The sequence below is a fragment of the Eretmochelys imbricata genome, chromosome 3 (assembly GCF_965152235.1).
Source record: "Eretmochelys imbricata isolate rEreImb1 chromosome 3, rEreImb1.hap1, whole genome shotgun sequence".
Taxonomy (NCBI): Eukaryota; Metazoa; Chordata; order Testudines; family Cheloniidae; genus Eretmochelys; species Eretmochelys imbricata.
In genome coordinates, this window is record NC_135574.1 from 137,720,154 (window position 1) to 137,740,858 (window position 20,705).

The 20,705-nt window shown below is 40.3% G+C and overlaps 1 protein-coding gene across 1 annotated transcript in view; it reads left to right on the forward strand.

Annotated features, from left to right (window-relative positions):
- FMN2 (formin 2) overlaps positions 1 to 20,705 on the forward strand; it is a 239,287-nt gene that overhangs the window by 11,412 nt on the left and 207,170 nt on the right. The gene's annotated exons all lie outside the window — the stretch shown is intronic.

Below are 20,705 nucleotides of genomic sequence, written 5' to 3' on the forward strand. Positions count from 1 at the left end.
CCGGGGTAATTCAGGCCCCAGTGATATAGCCCACAGACAATAACTAAACATTTATTTTGGCGCATGTCATAAATATAAAGGGAAGGGTAAACCCCTTTGAAATCCCTCCTGGCCAGGGGAAAGCTCCTCTCACCTGTAAAGGGTTAAGAAGCTAAAGGTAACCTCGCTGGCACCTGACCAAAATGACCAATGAGGAGACAAGATACTTTCAAAAGCTGGGAGGAGGGAGAGAAACAAAGGGTCTGTGTCTGTCTGTATGCTGTGCTTGGCCAGGGATAGATCAGGAATGGAGTCTTAGAACTTTTAGTAAGTAATCTAGCTAGGTATGTGTTAGATTATGATTTCTTTAAATGGCTGAGAAAAGAATTGTGCTGAATAGAATAACTATTTCTGTCTGTGTATCTTTTTTGTAACTTAACGTTTTGCCTAGAGGGGTTCTCTATGTTTTTTAATCTAATTACCCTGTAAGATATCTACCATCCTGATTTTACAGGGGGGATTTCTTTATTTCTATTTACTTCTATTTTCTATTAAAAGTTTTCTTGTAAAAAACTGAATGCTTTTTCATTGTTCTCAGATCCAAGGGTTTGGGTCTGTGGTCACCAATGCAAATTGGTGAGGCTTTTTATCCAACATTTCCCAGGAAAGGGGGGGTGCAAGTGTTGGGAGGATTGTTCATTGTTCTTAAGATCCAAGGGTCTGGGTCTGTAGTCACCTAGGCAAATTGGTGAGGCTTTTTTACCAAACCTTGTCCAGGAAGTGGGGTGCAAGGTTTTGGGAAGTATTTTGGGGGGAAAGACGCGTCCAAACAGCTCTTCCCCAGTAACCAGTATTAGTTTGGTGGTGGTAGCGGCCATTCCAAGGACAACGGGTGGAATACTTTGTACCTTGGGGAAGTTTTGACCTAAGCTGGTAAAGATAAGCTTAGGAGGTTTTTCATGCAGGTCCCCACATCTGTACCCTAGAGTTCAGAGTGGGGGAGGAACCTTGACAGCGCACTTTACAGCGTGAGGTTGAAAACGCTGGCTAGCCCAGCTATATAAGCAATTAGGAAGTAGAGGGCATAGTAGGTGCATTAATAAAGTATTATTTTAAAGATTTTTTTATTGAAATTAAAAAGAATGGATTGCATTAGAAATATTGTGTGTAAAGGCTACTGGCAAAATCCAGTACTATGCCCTATAAAAGACTGGCTTACTGTGTGTGTGAACAAGATGGCATCATTTGAAATCAGGGTATCTAAAGTGAATAATGATTTTTTTCCAAGTGTATGGGTGTTGCAGCAGGGCAACTTGGGCAAGTTTTCAAACAATAATAAATATGGCTGACTATGAAAACGTAAAATTGTACATAGAAAGGAGGCATTGGACATTCTTGAAAGGCAAGAAGTGCAAATCATGCAACTGCACAATTTGCATAGTAATGCATTGTTACTTTGGTATATTTTTCCTTTTCAATTGAAAAATCATTTTAATTTTTTCCTTCTGTTTCCTCATCACAGTGTCTGTTTCTCTGCTAGTGATGGGAATGCTGTAAGGGTCAATAAAAATAAAGACTTTTACTAGACATTTTAGGTGCCTTGGAATCCAAGGCATTTTAGGTGCCTTGGAAACTCAAATATAAATACAGCCTGGGAGAAACTCGAACACTGAGATGAAGGGTGGGGAGAGGGGAATGTGCTGCCTTAGCCAGACCATGGAGAATGCCAGGTTAACTCCATTAACAATATCTCAGACCCTGCAGGGGGAAGCCCTGAGGCTCCTGCTTGGTTTGTGGGGAGACTCTCTCCCCCTCCGGGGGGGTCTATTTCACATCCACCAACCCCTCCCCGAGAACTGCAGTCCTAAAGGCCACATCCAGCCCCTTCTCTGCCACTGCTGCTGGTCCTGTCCCTGTTCCTTCAGCCCTTCTCCTTCTGTGAAAGTGTAACACACTCACTTCTCTGGTCGGACAGGAAGTTGGGATGAGATGCTTTGAGTCTACCTACGTACTTTTAATCTCTGGTAGGTCTCTCCAGCCACAGACTGGAACCACCCAGCAGTGACCATGTGCACTAGGAGTGTTTGTGGGTACAGCATCCACCCCACATCCTGTTTTAGACCCTTGTTTCACCAGGTGATTCAGACTCCTGGGCTTCCAACTGGGAGAGAGCTGCGAAATCATGAGCAAAGGAAAACTCAGCAGGCCTCTTCCATATCATCCCCTTGCTTTTCAACGTAGAGAGGAAGGGGTTTTTTCTTTCCTCAGTTTTTCTTTCTTGGATTCCAACATCACAGTTATCACTGAATGGAGAATAAAGCTTCAATGGAGCATAAAAGAACCAACTGCTTGAGGTGGGGACAAAACTTCCCCCATTGGTTCCATAATTGTGCATTATCGGGTTTCTTGCCCCTTTCTCCGAAGCATCATGTACTGGTCACTGTCAGAGACAAGTCACTAGAGTAGATGGTTTCATCCATTACGACCATTTTTATTTTCCTATAATGTTATTGTACCTTCATAAGAGAAATAGCCCAGAAACTTTGGAATCCACTATGTGAATATCATTTTGTATGATCTTTTTTGTTTGATCTGAGGTTATGTTTTCTGATTTCTAATCATTTATAGATATTAGAAATACCTAAGAAAGAATAATTTATTTCCCACTCCCCAGTAAGTTTTGAAAAGAAATTTCAGAGCCAGGAATCAGGGAGCAGTTAAAGTGAAGGAAGATGCCAGTGTTTGAAATATTTGTTTTGCTCTGTGTATGAAGTGGGAACACAGTGACTCCTTTTCAGCTATGCTGAATGTTATGGATCTGAGGCCACAGCTCATTGCTTTACAGATATTTATTTGTGCATCCACCAAGGAAAGTTACCTGTGAATGAAAATGATCCACTGATGTTATAGGTGATGAGAAGAAAAGCAGTATTTTTGCTTCTACCAGAGAGAAAACAGAGTAATGAGAGTTATGAAAAGTGGTTTAACAATACAATTGAAACCTCAGGAAGACATGATATAAAAATGTTTTGAAATTCAATTGGAGATACTCCAAGTAAATAGCAGATCTAATGAAAGTCATGTTAGGGTACTGTAGCAGTCTCCCTAGAATGAAACCATATGTAACTGGTGGATTTGTGACTGTACAAAAACCTCAAGTTGGGGCCGCTGGTATAAACAAGAATCAATGACTTGAAAATGTATTTTCCAGTAGAGATGGACCCAGACTTTCTTTTTTTGTTTTTTTTGGTAAATGGCAGATGAAATGTGCAACAATTTGAAATGGAGCAGTTTTACTATATTGGATTATAAAGATCAGTATAACAGTTTGCACAGACAAAGGAAACCCTCAGTAACACCTTCCTAAGAGGCATCAGAATGACTTTATAAGACTAGACAGACACAACCATGGGTTTCTGACATGTTGTGAGAACTTGGCAAGGAACGCAGGTTTCCCACCAGAAATTACCACAGAAATAATAGTAAACCATTGCGCAGAATGAAATGGCTTGCTGAGAGCAACTGAGGACCTGGACAATCCAACATAGGAGTTGCCAGAGATGTGAGTGTTGCCTATACTTTTAAACCAGAGAGAATATTTTTTTTTCTTGCATACAAGTACTTGTTAATGATCACATGGATAAAATGGGAACTGATCTGGGGACTCTATTCTCTCATTTTGGAGTGGCTGTGGTACAGAATCTTTTATAACATATCCTTGGAGTCTGCACTAGAATAATACAGGAACAGTACTGGCGACAAATCAAGGTCCCAGGGAAAATAATGTAACCTGGCTTGTGCTGTAAAAGAGAGATCTAGCATACTGTCATTATGCTATCCCATGTTACAATGTGTATGATTGAATTAGTTCCATGTTAATAAATTATCCAAGATCTTGATGAGCTGATGGGGACCAGCAGGGATAGGGATTTGTAAATAAGATCTAGAACTTGAGTTTTATGATCAGTGGTTGCAGGTGCTGTGCCCAAATATTGTACAGCCAGGTCATGGATAATATTGGTTGAAAAACAGTGTCTCTGGTTATTTAACCCATTCTGTGGAGTTTTTTTGGAGTATACAGCAGCACCCATTGTATTAATTTTGAAACCATATGCATTTGCGGAGACTGGCTTCATCTCTGTCATAAGTATAAAGGGAAGGGTAACCACCTTTCTGGATACAGTGCTATAAAATCCCTCCTGGCCAGAGGCAAAACCCTTTCACCTGTAAAGGGTTAAGAAGCTAAGGTGACCTCGCTGGCACCTGACCCAAAATGACCAATGAGGGGACAAGATACTTTAAAATCTGGAGGGTGGGGGGAACGACAAAGGGTTCTTTCTATCTGTGTGATGCTTTTGCCGGAATTAGATCAGGAACGCATCCTTATAATTCCTGTAAAGTTAGTAAGTAATCTAGCTAGAACATGCGTTAGATTTTCTTTTGTTTAATGACTGGTAAAATAAGCTGTCTTTTTGTAACTTAAGGTTTTGTCTAGAGGGATTCTCTATATTTTGAATTGGATTACCCTGTAAGGTATTTACCATCCTGATTTTTACAGAGGTGATTCTTTTACCTTTTCTTTAATTAAAATTCTTCTTTTAAGAACCTGATTAATGTTTCATTGTTCTTAAGATCCAAGGGTTTGGGTCTGTGTTCAGCTGTACCAATTGGTGAGGATTCAAGCCTTCCCCAGGAAAGGGGGTGTAGAGCTTGGGGAGGGGGTATTTTGGGGGAAGACATCTCCAAGTGGGCTCTTTCCGTGATCTTTGTTTAAAACGCTTGGTGGTGGGGGGGCCATACTGTTCAAGGCCAAGGCAAAGTTTGTACCTTGAGGAAGTTTTTAACCTAAGCTTAGAATAAGCTTAAGAATAAGCTTAGGGGGTCTTTCATGCGGGTCCCCACATCTGTACCGTAGAGTTAAGAGTTGGGAAGGAACCTTGACAATCTCCATCGGGTTGGGAACCATGTTAGCAGTATCAATCTTAAACACCATTTACAACTACTGTTAAAAGATGGTTGGGCCCTCTACTGTGTTTAGACAAGCCATGCTGAAGCACTTTTGAGTCCTGTTGAAAACTAGCTCTGCTAACATGGTTTTTGGGCCTGAGCAGATGAACTCCAGGTTGGATGTGGGCTGATATCAGTTGTGGAATCCATTACTTCACTTGACAACAGTTAGGCTGCTGGTGTAAAGAGACAGCTGCCTATTATGACAAATATGGTCTCACTGTTTGCTTGTACTCTCCTGTCTCTCTATCCAGCTGTTGTCTTATAATTAGAGTGGAAACACTTTGAGGCAGGGACTGTTTTTGTTTTGTATTGGTAAATGCCTAACACAATGGGCTCCTGGTCCGTGACTGGGGCTCTTAGGTGCTACGGGAATATATTACTACTATTAATGTAGGTAATTGGGTAGAAAACATTTACTAGACAAATTCTTCTTAAGTTTACCTGTAAGTGGAGCTCAAAGCTTGGGTGTCAAAAATACTTTACCTTAACACCAAACAGACTGTTCTTGTGTAATATGCTTCTGTCATTTAAAAAAAAAAAAAAAAAAGAAGGGTAACCACCTTTCTGTATACAGTGCTATAAAATCCTTCCTGGCCAGAGACAACATTCTGTTACCTGCAGAGGGTTAAGAAGCTCAACTAACCTGGCTGGCACCTGAACCAAAGGACCAATCAGGGAACAAGATGCTTTGAAATCTTGGGGGGTGGGCGGGTGGGGGAAGGCTTTTGTTTGTGCTTCTTTGTTTACATCGTGGTTCTCTCTTGGGACTGAGAGGCCAGACAGAAATCCATCTTCTCCAACCCATCCTAATCAAAGTCTCCAATATTGCAACCAGTATAGGTAAGCCAGGCAAGGCGGATTAGTTGCTTTTGCTTTATGTGAATTTTCCCTGTGTTAAGAGGGAGGTTTATTCCTGTTTTCTGTAACTTTAAGGTTTTGCCCAGAGGGGAATCCTCTGTGTTTTGAATCTGAATACCCTGTAAAGTATTTTCCATCCTGATTTTACAGAGGTGACTCTTTTACCTTTTCTTTAATTAAAATTCTTCTTTTAAGAACCTGATTGATTTTTCTTGTTCTTAAGATCCAAGGGTTTGGGTCTGTGTTCAACTGTACAAATTGGTGAGGATTCTTATCAAGCCTTCCCCAGGAAAGGGGGTATAGGGCTTGGGGGGATATTTTGGGGAAAGACGTCTCCAAGTGGGCTCTTTCCCTGTTCTTTGTTAAAAACGCTTGATTCTGCATAAACACTGAATGGGGCACCAGGAGAAAGGGAATAGATGAGGTTAGACCATCCGCCTACCCCCATCTTTACCTGTTTGTAGAGTAGAGCCAACCTATTTGGATTATTATGGTAGGACCTGGGTAAAACAGAGGGGAGAATTGCCTTTTTCATTTGAAGCTTAGCATTTCCTTTTGGGTAGGCAATGGATGCAGGTATTGGCTCTTGTAGCCTGCAGTACAATAACTGAGAGAGCTTTTGTAATTGGATGAGCAGGATATAGCAGGTAGCACATTAGAGTGAGAAAACACTATCTCTAGGGGATTCAGATCTCTCTGAATTTTGGCTTTTGATACAATTCACCATGCATTTGGTGTTGAGAAGAGGATTAGTCGTCCATTTGTTATGTAACAAGATTGTGTGTACAAACTTTGTCACATTATGGGGGCAGGGCATGTGCAAAATGTTGTTTAGCATTAAGAACGTATCTGTCAATGAAAATTCAATCTCTTAATCTCTTCATATAAAAATAACTTTGAGAAGAGCAAGACCTGAACCAATATACTCTAAGTCAGCAGAGGATTATTAGAAACTCTCTGGTGGGAAAGTGCAATAAATTCAGTCTCTAATCCTTGAATAATGTGTATAATCTCTCAATTCCGTCCACAGGCAAACCAGAAACTAAAATGCATGCTTATAACCATGGGTGGCAGGTATCGTAGGCAGGGTTAGGCTGTGCCTCACCAAACAGCCTAGTGTGGCTCTGCCCACACTCCATCCTCGGGCTAGGCCCCATCCTGCAGTTCCCATCCCTCTGCCCTGGCTGGCCCAGGCTGCCTGGGGCTGGTCAGCCTGCCTCCTTCAGGGACTTGGGGTGGCTGGTGCTGCAGCTGCACCACCCTTGTGCCAGGGGTGGGAGCACTGGGGCCACGCCACCCGACGCGGAAGCAGGGGGACGCAGTGGGAATGCGGGGCCTCGGGCTCAAGGGGAGGGGCTGAGGGCCAGCCTCCCTCAATGGCTGGGTCACTGGCCTCCCGTGCTTACAAGTATGTGCATTTGTGCAGGAATGGACACACATACATGAGTATCTAATAGCCATTGTACACTTTGAAAAACTCCCCCCAGCTCCCATTAAAAAGTGAATGGAGTTGGGCACCTAACTCCCCATTTGTGCCTTTGAGAATCGCTGCCTGAAATCTGTAATACTAACAGATATTGTATTTGGGCTGACTGGCACAGATTAATTACAAAACTAGCAGGTTCCTTGTTTTTCCCCCGAAGTGTTAACTAAACATTAAGGCCCTCATCTTGCAAGCAGATAAGCAAGTGAGTATTACATGCCTGTGAATTTAGGATTTACGTTAACCCTAATGGGACTGTTCGCACACCCAAAATTAAGCACATGTCAGAGGCGTAAGAGTGTGCAATTAAGCTCTTAAAAAAAAAACCCTGTCAAAATGATTAAAAAAATTAATAGTGATTAATCGCAAGATTAAAAAAAATAATCACGATTAAGCACACTGTTAAACAATAATAGAATACCAATTTAAATTTATTATAAATATTTTTGGATGTTTTTCTAAATTTTTCAAATATATTTATTTCAATTACAAGGCAGAATGCAAAGTGTAGAGTGGTCACTTTATATTATTATTTTTATTACAAATATTTGCACTGTAACAAAGAGAAACAAAAGATAGTGCAAGTCAAAGCATGAAGGGGCATACAAATGTTTTTTTAGCATATCTGGCACATAAATACCTTGCAAAGCTGGCTACAACAGTGCCATGCAAACTCCTGTTCTCACAGCCAGTGGGAGCTGCGGAGCTAGCACTCGGGATGGGCTGGGGGCAGCGTCCATTGCCACCGGCTGCGTCTCAGCCTAGGAGTAGCCGGGACAGGTTGTTGCTTGCGGGGAGCTGCCTGAGATGAGCACCCTCCTGCAATCCCAACCCACTGCCCCATGCCCCCTCCTGCACCCAGACTCCCTCCTAGCACCCATGCCTCGCACTCCCTCCTGCTCCCCACCTCCTTGTCGGCCCCATGCCGATCGGACTATAAACTGGAATTTCAGTGAAGATCAGAAATGCCGATTTATAGAGTTTTTCTGGTTGGTGATGTGCTAGATAAAGCTGTTTTTACTGTATTTGAAAATGTAGGAAAAACATGCAAAATATGTAGAATTTAAATTTGGTATTATATTATTGTTTAACACTGTGATTAAAAGTGTGGTTAATCATGATTATTTTTTAATTGAGTTAATTTGTTTTGAGTTAACTGCAATCAATTGACAGCCCTACTAAAAAAATCAAGAAAAACAAAAGTGAAAGGTGATTTTGCACTATTAATTTTGTACCCCAGAATTTCAATTTGATATGTTTTTAATTATGCATGCATCTAAGTCTGAGCAAAAGTTGTCCGATGAGGTATTTAATCAATAGCATTTGATCATATTAGATTTCTGTAATTGAATACTCAATTAATGGCACAAAAACATACTGTGTTCCTTTTATTACTTTACCCACATGTGTAAAATTACTGTGCTTATAAGTTTGAGTATTTGTGTTTGTGAATAGAAACACTCCTTCTTCCCTTTCTTGATGGGGAACCTGCTGTAGTATCTTCAGAGTGCCTCATAATTCAAGTATTTTGCCAGGGAATTTAGGTCAAGCATGCACAGACCCTTGACTGAAATGAATATAAAAAGGGGGCAGAGTATAAACTGTGTGTGTGTGTGTGAAATAAAGTTACAGATCTATGAAATAACTTTGTTTCAAGGTGTTCGGTGAATTGATTTAATCCTACTGACTTTTTCAAATATTTTGACGGACAAGTATTTTGTAAAATGTCATGCAGGCTTCTTGCAGTCTTACTCATAGCGTATTATTGCTTATAATACTCCTAGGACAGATACAGTGTTCACTTCTATAAGATTACTCTTGAGAATAAGTTACTCACTGGTATGATTAACAGTTGCGCAATCAAGTGCTATACTTTCTGATGTACTGTATCTTTCTCCAAATTAATTTGTGAAACAGTGGTTATTGACAGAAGTAGGAATTGGAGGGGAAAAAGTGATTAAAAATCCCACTCTGCTTTGTTCATAAACTCTTTGAGAAAGAGAGTATCTCTTTTGTACAGCACCTAACACAATAGGGCTCCAATCTTCAGGCATTACTGTAATGCAAATAATAAATTACAAAATAAAAATCAAACTTAGCGATGCTGATAAATCCATGTTCTTTGACTATGGTAAAATTGGACCATTTATTCCTCTATAATGATCATCCTTGAAAAATAAAATGTCAGGGTATGGAGTCAAGAAAATCCTTAAGGCAGGCTTTACTATTTTTGCACTGATTTTTTTTCTTCCTCCTCCCCCCCCCCCCCCCCGCCTTCATTTATCACTCTTCAGTAACAGCAATTGTGGTTTAGGGCATTCTGCTAGTGGGAATAGATTATCAGTCCTGGATGCCCTGGAGTGGAACCCATTAAGTACTACAGTAATAATTTTAAATTGGCGTCCAAATAAATTCTAATGCAGAACCCAGTGAACCAACTAAATTAGGAAATGAAAAAAGAATAAACTGATGGCGGACTTGATATAAACTGCAAGCCCTAAAAATAATGGCATAAAAAGAATTCACCTAGAATTTATCTTTTTTTGGGGGTCTGACTATATGGAGCTGGTTCACAGCCAGGGCCAGATTAACTCTCCTGTGGGCCCGAGGCTATTAGATTTTGTGGGGCCCCCGTATACAAGTATTTTACCTAATTTAAAACAAAATGATCACAATTATGGCATCGAGGGTATTAACACTGTCAAGGTTCCTTCCCCACTCTGAACTCTATAGTGTACAGAGGTGGAGACCTGCATGGAAGACCCCCCTAAACTTATTCTTACGAACTTAAAAACTTCCTCAAGGTACAAACTTTGCCTTGTCCTTGAACCCTATGCTGCCACCACAAAGCGTGTTAAACAAAGAACAGGGAAAGAGCCCACTTGGAGACGTCTTCCCCCAAAAAAATATCCCCCCAAGCCCTACACCCCCTTTCCTGGGGAAGGCTTGATAAAAATCCTCACCAATTTGCACAGGTGAACACAGACCCAAACCCTTGGATCTTAAGAACAATGAAAAAGCAATCAGGATCTTAAAAGAAGAATTTTAATTAAAGAAAAGGTAAAAGAATCACCTCTGTAAAATCAGGATGGTAAATTCCTTACAGGGTAATCAGATTCAAAACATAGAGAATCCCTCTAGGCAAAACCTTAAGTTACAAAAAGACACACAAACAGGAATATACATTCCATTCAGCACAGCTTATTTACCAGCCATTTAAACAAATGAAAATCTAATGCATTTCTAGCTAGATTGCTTACTAACTTTTTACAGGAGTTCTGAAGAGCATTCCTGATCTGTTCCCGGCAAAAGCATCAGACAGACAGACAGATAGCCTTTGTTCCCCCCTGCCGCCCCGCAGCTTTGAAAGTATCTTATCTTCTCATTGGTCATTTTGGTCAGGTGCCAGGGAGGTTATCTTAGCTTCTTAACCCTTTACAGGTGAAAGGGTTTTGCCTCTGGCCAGGAGGGATTTTATTTATATTTATATTGATGACACGCCCCCAAATCACAGATAGGGTGAAACACTAGCTGTGATTTCTTCCTGGAGTGTTAGGAGATAACAGAATTAATAAAACACATGCACCTCTAAATATACTACCAAGTGTGTAAAGACTAACAATATTTTCAACATCTCAAGGATGATTTTAACCAGTTGATTCTGGGAAACTTTCACGGGAGAGTGCACCAGCCACTTTGTTAGAAGCTCCTGAGATGTGTTGGATGTCAAAATCAAAATCTTGGAGAGCTAAACTCCACCGAATAAGCTTTTGTTATTTCCCGTGGCGGTATGAAGCCACTGTAACGCAGCATAGTCAGTTTGCAGGTGGAAACGCCGTCCCCAAACGTATGGGCGTACCTTTTCCAGAGCGTAGACAATGGCATAACATTCTTTTTCACCAACTGACCAGTTGCTTTCCCTCTCAGACAGCTTCTTGCTGAGAAACACTACAGGATGGAATTCTTGATCCAGTCCTTCCTGCATTAAAACTGCTCCCATACCACGCTCAGATGCATTTGTGGTTACTAGGAATGGTTTGTCAAAGTCTGGGGCCCTTAGCACAGGGTCAGACATGAGTGTCGCTTTAAGCTGGTTAAAGGCCTTCTGACACTCTTCGGTCCACTGAACGGCATTGGGCTGTTTCTTTTTGGTTAGGTCTGTCAGTGGGGCGGCGATTTGGCTGTATTGTGGTACAAATCACCTGTAATATCCGGCCAAGCCTAAGAAGTATTAGACCTGTTTCTTTGACTTTGGGACAGGCCACTTTTGGATAGCATCCACTTTGGCCTGTAGAGGGCTGATAGTTCCTTGACCCACCTGGTGTCCAAGGTAAGTCACTCTGTTTCAGCCTATTTGACACTTCTTAGCCTTAACAGTTAGTCCTGCCTTCCTTATGCGCTCGAAGACTTTTTGTAGCTGTTCCAGGTGTTCTGCCCAGGAATCCGAAAATATGGCCACATTGTCAAGGTAGGCGACTGCATATTCTCTCAATCCTGCTAGGAGACCATGTACAAGTCTTTGGAAGGTGGCGGCTGCATTCTGCAGCCCGAAAGGGAGTATATTAAATTCATACAGCCTGACGTGTGGTGAAGGCTGACCTTTCCTTGGCGGATTCATCTAGCGGTACCTGCCAGTACCCCTTGGTTAAGTCCAAGATAGAGATGAACTGCGCTTGTCCCAGTTTCTCCGATAGTTCATCTGTGCGTGGCATTGGATAGTTGTCTGGGCGAGTTACAGCATTTAGCTTACGGTAGTCCACGCAAAAACGTATTTCCCCATCTGGTTTGGGAACTAGAACCACTGGAGATGCCCGTGCACTGCCAGAGGGGTGGATTACACCCATCTGTAACATATCCTGGATCTCCCGTTCTGTAGCAGTTCTATTTTTAGCTTGAGGAGACACCCGGTAAGGTTGGACTTTAATTGGGTGAGCATTACCTGTGTCAATAGAGTGGTATGCCCGTTCAGTCAGTCCTGGGGTGGCTGAGAACGTTGGTGCGTAGGTAGTGCACAGCTCCTTGATCTGCTGTTGCTGCATACGCCCAAGGGTCATGGAGAGGTTCACCTCTTCCACACCACCCATCACTTTTCCCTTCATAGTAGACATCTTCAGGCCACCCAGCGTCATCTCCTCCCTGGGCTGTAAACTGACAAACCTTTAATTCCCCTAAAACATCGTCCTCTAAAGCCCCTGTGTTAATCCAGCCCTGTTCACAGCCATAGTTTTAAACCCTGATTCTGCAGCATGTAGTAAGCTGGTCTTGAGCACACGATGTAGCATTCCATTTCAGTAGGGCTCTGTGCAGACACAGCAGCCCACAAACACACTAAATGTTGTAGGATTGAGGCCATAGTATATAAAATTGGTGTGTTTTGCATATTGTTCAGGAGAACCAAGCTGAAGCAGTGTTAGGGGAGAAGGGGGGGAGGAATTTTTGTGGCTACCACTTTCCAGCTGTTGTCTAATGACCATAGTGTCATATGCTGATGAATAGTGCTTTTTATTTTCTTGACTATGCTATAAGAAACGAAGACTTAATTAGCTTTCAGTGAATTGGGGTGGGGGGTTTAAGCAAAAACTTTTTTGCTAAAAAATGCAGATTCAGGTTGATCAAAGCATTTCACTTATTTGTGTCAATTTTACCAAATTGATCTTTGGTTTAAAAAAAAAATCTGAAAAATCGAAACGTTTCAGGCCTTTTAAAAAAAGGTGTTTCAATTTTTTTATTTGAAAACTTTTTGAAACTTCAGTCTTACTAAAAATATTCTTAAGTTCAAACAAAACCGTGTTTTGTTCAACCCAGAATAAACACTTTTTAACTTCTCGGAACTGCCCATGAACCAGAAAATTCTGTTATTCACACAGCTTTAATAATGAATGATTTTTTTACCCTTTTTATAGCTTCTTCAGAGTTGTTATGAGTATTTTGAAAATATCCTTCATCATTATCCTCATTCTCCTTCCCCGCCCCTTCATTGGCATGCAGCACTGGAATGCGTGTGAAATTTTTCCAATATCCAGTAATTCACTCTGACGTTTCTCCTCTTTCTTTCAACTTCAGCTGCTAAGGCAGCAGGATTTAAATGCACTGTGGCTTCACTCTCATTTGATTAATTAATATGCTTGCATAATATTCGCTATGAGGGGAGCGTGAAGGGAGCTGGAATGTGGGGGAGAGACTAATCTGCCTGTTCCCTTATGAAAAAGACACACACACATTTTATATAAAATAATATATATAGGAATTAAACTTATAGGAATTTATATATATATAGGAATTAAACTAATGTGGCTCTATGGAAAGTTAAAAGTATAACCTTTTCTTGAGAAGTTGTAGCATCTTCATGCTTTGGAGCAAGGACTTGAAGGGAGTTGCCCTAGTAATCAGGGATGTACCTCTCGCTGACCACTTGAAAATATGACCAAATTTGTCTAAATTTGCATGTGCTCAGTAGAGACTTGTTAACTTAGTAGCTAAATTCTCTGAAGCTTCTCATTACCCTAAGTATGCTCCACCCATCCTTGCTTCTAACTGCTGACTGGACTGCACAAACCCCATCCCCAGAGAGTGACTAAGCATGTTCCAGTCCAAGGTTCCATGACCAGACTAGAGCTTTCCTGCCGCTGTTTTCCCCTATCTGCCAGGGGCTACTGCAACACCAGAATTGAAAGCACAAGACTCTTCTGTTGGCATTCAGGCAGTAAGCAGGAGGAGGAGGAAGTCAAGTGGCACATGCTGAGGATTGAGGAATGTGGAAGGAGATATGCAGGAGCAAGAACCAGGAGGGTGAGATAGGAATAAAGGGGAGAAAAGGTAGAGGGACAGGAACTGAGGATGGGGCGAATATAGGACAGGACAAGCATTGGGTGGGAGGCAGATGGGCAAGAGCTGCAGTATTGCAACAGGGTAGGGGATAGGGTGGGATTTGGGGAAGTGGTAATAGGAGAAAAGGAAAGGGAGTGGCTTGAGGATGGGGACAGGCAGAAAGGTCTGTAACCACCAAGGCACACTATGATACCGGAACCTCACAAGTCCTTTGCTGTCTAACAAATTAGGTGGGTCCTGAAGGGAAAAAATAGTTTTTGATCATGTAATTAAAGACTATATTCCTGCACAGAAAATCTGAATGCTGGCATGTCCTGATTCTTGAGTGCTTGACTTTGCAACCTTAATCATCTTTTTATCATGTGTGGGGTTTTTTTGGGTGCATACAGATATATCTTCTCTATTCTATAATATGGTTATTTCCTATTCCATACGGGTTTCTATAATAAAATGTTTGTTTCCTCAGTCCGAGCTAAACATGGTGGGCTCTTGGTTTCAAAACTTACAGAATGATTGCTGTGTGGGCATTTCTAGCCTTACTAACATAAGTAAAAATAGACTGGGAACAAAGTTGGAGCAATTATAGTTGTTAAAGAAGAATGCTGTAAACACAAGCCGTTGTATCACTTGGTGTGATCCAGTGAACCGCTACAGGCTTCAGGAATCACAGTATACTGAAATAACTCCTCACTCTGTTGCTATAAAAAGTCTGTTCAAAGTACTGAAGGCTGCTATAGTTGCAGTGGAAATTAGCCCTGAAGTTGGGTCAGAGGCTCAAGGCTATCTTTGGAATTTGGTCTGCTTAAGTTAGATATTCTAAAGGCCTGATTTTCCCTCCCTGCTCAGAAACACTGAGCACAACTTGTACCTATTGACTGCTCAGTCCCTCTTGCAAATACAATTCCAAGTGTTTAGGAGAAATTTGGTTACAAATACATCCAATAATATCATTTACAGCCACATTTACCAGTGTTAGAAACCATTTTATAACCATAATTGGAAATAGTGAAGCAAAATTTCTGGAAGGGATTGGTATTCTATAGCATGCTATGGGCTAAAATAGTTGCTCTTTCTCCCCTTAGTCTCCCTGCCCCCTTTACAGCGGTGCCAGCTCTCATTTAATGCAAATCTCATGAATTGTGAATGCTTCGGGTTGGCAGTACTCAACTAACCAGACTGGACAGGGAAATTGAGCCAGACTATATGATCCTTGTGATAGGGACTACCTGTTTGTGTCATGAGTGGTGGTGACTGGTGAGCAGGTTGCCGGGTTTTAATCTATTAATAAAAGTAGACCCCTTACTGCAAAACTCTTGCCAACCATAATTCTGGCAGTGCTGTTTTTGACAACCCTTTTGGAACACTGTTGTTGCTTGAACCTCACTAAGGGTGGTACAGAAGGAAGAGAAATAGGAGCATGGGAGAGTGGAAGAAGATAACGGTGACAGGGAGCAACAGATGATGGAGTGGAGAGCAGCATGATATTTAGCAGGCTCAAGAAAAAACCTGAGCTGAATGATAGCAGCAACAGCTCGCACACTTAGAGAAGGTAGCAGTATCAGATTCTTGTTTCTTGAGCCAAACATAAATTATTATTAATATTTTATAAAGTGGAGTACTAAAAACCTTTTTTTTCCCATTATTGCTGCTTTGGGGATTTATAAGGTCTGTCTCAGATTTTCTAAAATATACCTTTCTTGCTTGAGTTACTTCGTTGCTGGAGGTTGTTGGCAAGATCTGAAGACCTGAATGGTGATGAAACCTGTAGCTGTAACCTGAATGGTCATTGAGTTAGTATCCCTTCCCATCTCAATTTAGTATTTGGGAGAAAGGGAGTATATTAGATTATAGCCTCAAGTGATGATATGAGAACCAGAAGCTCTTCAACAACCTGAAACTCAAAAGAAGTCATACAAAAAGTGGAAACTTGGTTAAATTACAAAGGACAAATATATTTTTAAAAAAACAAACAGAAGCATGCAAAGGCAAATTTAGAATGAATTATTTAGGGACATGACGGGTAACAAGAAAACATCTTACGAATACATTAGAAGGAAGAGGAAGACGAAGGACAGGGTAGGCCCATTACTGCATTTTCTCTTATTGTCTTTCTGTCCTCAGTGAGTAATAGCTGGAGTGTTAAATGCCTTTTTAGTTTCAGTTTTCACCAAAAAGGTTAACAATGATCGGAGAACTAGCATAGTGAACATCAAAGGGCAAAATAAGGAAAGAACAGGTTAGGAATTAATTAGACAAGTTACATGTCTTCAAGTTGGCAGGGCCTGGTGAAATACACCCTAGAATATTTAAGGAAATAGCGGAAGAGATATCTGAGCCATTACTGATTATCTTTGAGATTCCAGACGACTCGAAAAGGGCAGATACAGTACCTATTTAAAAAAGGTGGAATAGGGACAACCCAGGGAATTGTAGATCAGTCAGTTTAACTTAACCCAGAAAGATAATACAGCAAATAATTGAGATCAATTTGTAAGCACCTAGAAGATATGTTGATAAGCAACAATCAACATGGATTTGTCAAGAACAAATCATGTCAAACTAACCTAATATCCTTCTCTCACAGGGTAACAAGCCTGGTGGATGGGGGGAAGCAACAGACATGATATATCTTGACTTTAGCAAGGCTTTTGATACTGTCTCACATGACGTCATAAACTAGGGAAATTAGCCTAGATGAACTTATGTAAGGTGGGTGCATAATTGATTGGAAAAGTGTACTCAGAATAGTTACAATGGTTCACAGTCAAGCTGGAAGGACATATTGAATGGAATCATGTAGGAATCTGTCCTGTGTCTGGTTCTATTCAGTATCTCCAAAAATAATTTGGCTAATGGCATAGATAGTACACTCATAAAGTTTGCAAATGGGACCAAGCTGGGAGGGGTTGCAAGTGCGTTGGAGGACAGGGTTAGAATTCAAAATGATCTTGACTAACTGGAGAAATGGTCTGAAATTCAATAAGGACTAAGAAGGAATAATTAATTGCACAAATACAAAATGGGAAATAACTGTCTAGAAAGGGGTGCTGCAGAAAAGGATCTGGAGTTTATAGTGGATAACAAAGTAAATATGACTCCACAATGTACTACTATTGCCTGTGTGCCCCCCCCCCCCAATGAACTTAGTCCTGTCTCAATGCAGGGAAATGGGCTAGAAGACCTATCGAGGTCCCTTCCACTCATACATTTGTTTGACTCAGGTCTTCCAAAGAGCTTGTTGTAGTTCTCCAGAAAGAAAAGTGAAGGGAATAGCTGAAGTTTTAAAAGTAACAAATAAGCAGTTTGTTTTTTTTTTCCTGAGGGGCGGGAATAGGAAGAGAGATGAGGCCATTCAGATTTCACCCTTAGTATTTAAGAAACGAGTGCATTTTTATAATGTAACAAAGTCTGTTTTTAATTTCTTCTTAAATGTATGGTTTTGTGGTGTGTGTGTTCTGCTTTTCTTAGTGTCAGTGTGAATCAAAGAGTTCAAAGTTCAAAGAGCTGAAAAACAATAAAGGACACCATTGGGTTCTGAATAGCGTCAGTATCCCCAAACCACTACTGATGGCTGTCAGCGGAAATGGGAAGCTTCAGTTCTAGTGACAGCATCTGTTTATACTTGAAAGTAGCTGGAAATGAGGCTGAAGCTGCCCTGAATAAGGGTAAACAGGTCTTTCTTTCCCCTCCCCCAACCTTCTGTTCTACCCACAGACTGTTATGTTGCCTTTTTTGGGTCTCGCTTTGAGGGGAATCAGTGTGGCTAACCTTTTCTGACCATTCAAGTGGGTAATAATCTTAGCCGCTCAGATTGTTCCTTCTGAACTAGCTATTTCATATACAGAAAATTTAAACAGCTTAACACTTCATTTTAAATATGACCCAGTAAGTGTGTTAAAATGTTTAACCCATTTAGTGTTAATAGAATTGTTCACAGCAGTTCAGCATGAATCTGTTTCCATATTCATAGAAAATTGAGCTCATTTAAACTTGCATTCAGTAAAACATGTATAATCTAAACTGACGGAACGTACTTTTACTTCAAATTTTCATGCGTGTGTTTGTACAGTAATTTCAAGGGACATGCGGTATTAGAACACAGATTTGTTTAAACATAATACCTTCTTCCCGGTGGTAATCCTTATTAGCATCTTGAGTCAAGACAACAATAGATGCAATGTTTAAGGGGGGGATGGTTTAGTGCTACTTAAGTTTTCTGAAGAGCTGAGTTGAAGGGTTTTTTTCCTCCTAATAGCATTTTTGTTTAGATGACAGATGTTAATCTAAAAATATTCTGCTCTTTTGATAACTGGTATTGAAAAACATGTCTTTGTTACCTAATGTGTACAAATAATCATCATAAATTGGAGAGGAAACATCCAATACAGATAGAGAGCATGATGAGAAATGTACAATGTTATTTTTGAATCCAGAAACCCATTTAATTAATCAAACTGTTTAAAAATATGTATATTGTCTGAAGCCTATAATATGGTTTAATGTTTAAATGAGATTTTTTTTTAAAGTAGTAAGTAATTTACCAATGAATACTGTATTTGTTTAAATTGAGTAAATGGGAATGAAATCTTTGGCTAAGTATGCTGTTTCATTGAACAAATATTTAAGGTTAAAGTCCTTTGCTAAGACTGCCAACAAGGGTGCTGTTTCAAAGACCAGAGAATCATCAGGCAGGGGTGTCACACTTACTTTCTTATCACTAGAAGGAGTACCTCTGTCTGGTTTAAGGCATAGTTGCCCAAATCTTCCAAAACAACTAGTGATTTTTGGGTTTCCAAGTTGCCACTTTAAAGAGGCCTGACTTTCAGAATCGGGCCCCTCAAAAATCACAGGTCGCTTTTAGCAATTTGGCCCACTATGGGGAAGCATGCATTGCTGTTGCTTATTCTTTCACAAGCCCAATTAAAATCATCTTAGAAATCTCTTTTCTCAGACTTACTGTGCATTAATGTGAAAACTGATCATTTGCTACTTATCGTGCCATTTAATTGTACTGTGTGATCTTTCTTTCGTTTTACAAGTATCCAGAAAATAACAGGATTTGGTGGTGGCTGACTTTTCTTCTAATAAGAATGTTGATCTGCTTTAAAGGAACACTATTTTTTTTTTTTTTGTTACAGCGTAATTGGAAGCAGTGGTTGCTGCTCTGAAGAGAGAGGCAAAGCCCTATCAAAAACTTGGCTGTCATAACTCCTTTGTTGTGGGCCCATGGATTTGCTTTGTTTTAAGGCAGTTTCTGTTGTATACCAATCACACTGTACAAAAGGGAAAGATTAATTTCAAACCAATATTCTAGGTGTACTAAACCCAAAGAATATATTGCCTATTTAGAAGGCCAGTTTCCTATATTTATTAAATATAAACAGAGGTGTTGTCAGTACAAGCTACGTTTTTACATAAACACTAAAATGGAGGGTGTTAAAGGGGTGCTAAGCAAGACACATTATCACCATTATACAGATGGTGAAAAGAGTGGACAGAGAAGTTGGACAACTTGTTTGAGGTCAGAAAGCAAGTCAGTTGTATAGCACATAATAGAACTGAAGTTTCTTGCCAGCCAAGTACCTGGATCCATTAGACCATATAGTATTGTAGTGAAAGATAGGGACTCAAAGAGAATATTAATTGACACAATGAAAAGAAATGGCCTTCAAAACTATCAAATCTTTTAGATTTGAAAAGTGAACATGAAATCTTAGATTTTTCTTTTTTTCTTTCATGGAAACTGGATACCTTTTGCGAAACAGCCTGTGAAAATTTCATTTAGTTTAAAATCATTCTTCACATAGAAATGTTTGAAATTTCTTGCATTCTAATGAGAAAACCACATTTCATGAAAAGCAAAATGCCCTGTAATTCCAATTATTTATTTTAGTAAAACTCTGGAAAATGCTTTGATGGCTTTGGCAGGTGTTGGACTGTGATGATTGTTACCGTTTTGGCCACAAATTGTATATGCAGCTAGTCCGTGCTAAAACATTCTACTAATTTTATTGCTCCTGTGTTTCCTCTTCTCCTGCACTTGTTCCATCCATTTATTATATCTTGTAAACAGGAACAACCTTAACTTTGGCCTTTCCTGATTTATCTGTTTTTAAATGCTTAACCAGGCAACTTTTAATAGTCTTTTTAGTATATATTTCTGCATTACATGTGACTGTATAACTAATCTGTTGGTTTTGTTGTATTTTTTTTTTTTATTCTCCATTTGGCTAGACTTGTACAGTACTAGGTTCTTGGGACCTGACAGTATTGTCATCTGTTAAGCACTTTGCAAGAACAACCTGCTCAAGTTCAGGGCCTTTCATATTTTATTGGTGAAAAGAATATTTGGGGCACAAAATCCAGGGATTAGTCCTATAGGAGGCAACTTCCGTTGAACCTGTGCCTCTGTGTACAGAGGTCTGTGTTAAAATGATTCTCTTCTGGCCTGGAGCACTCTGCAACCTTTGGAGCACCGTAAATGTCACTTTTAAATGGCCAGCAATTATGATTTCTTCAAATGACATTGGACACTCTCTCCTGAGAA